A 699-nucleotide genomic window follows, 5' to 3' on the forward strand; every position below is an offset into this window, starting at 1 on the left:
CACTTGCAGGGGGCGTGCAAATGGTGGAAGGCACAAGCTCTTCCCGTCCAGTGTTGGGAAGGTCAGGCATCGCAACCGACTCAATTGGACTCTCCTTGGGGATTTGTGATTTCGAAGAACGCACAGTTCTTTGCTGTGCTTTTGCCAGCTTAAGTCTTTTCATTTTTCTAGCGAGAGGCTGAGTGCTTCCATCCTCATGTGAAGCTGAACCACTAGCCATGAACATAGGCCAGTGCCTCAGCCGTTCCTTGCCACTCCGTGTGGTAAATGGCATATTGGCAAGTTTACGCTTCTCAGACGCTTTCAATCTTGATTTTTGGGTCATTTTACTGATCTTTTGTGTTTTGGATATTACATGCTCTGTACTATGACATTGGGCATCGGCCTTGGCAGACGACGTTGATGGCATTTCATCGTCTCGGCCATGACTAGTGGCAGCAGCTTCAGCACGAGGTGGAAGTGGATCTTGATCTTTCCCTATTTTTTTAACCTCCACATTTTTGTTCTCCATATTTTAATGCGCACAACTAAAAGGCACCACAGGTATACAATGTAGATGTATGGATAGTATACTTTATGGATGACGAGTGACGACACAGAGGTAGGTACAGCAGTGGCCTACCGTACTGCTATATACAGTATAATGGACCTGGTGGACACTGTCAGCAGACTGCGTTTATAGTATAAAGAAAAAAAGAC

This window comes from Pseudophryne corroboree, chromosome 8, assembly GCF_028390025.1.
Source record: "Pseudophryne corroboree isolate aPseCor3 chromosome 8, aPseCor3.hap2, whole genome shotgun sequence".
Lineage (NCBI taxonomy): Eukaryota > Metazoa > Chordata > Amphibia > Anura > Myobatrachidae > Pseudophryne > Pseudophryne corroboree.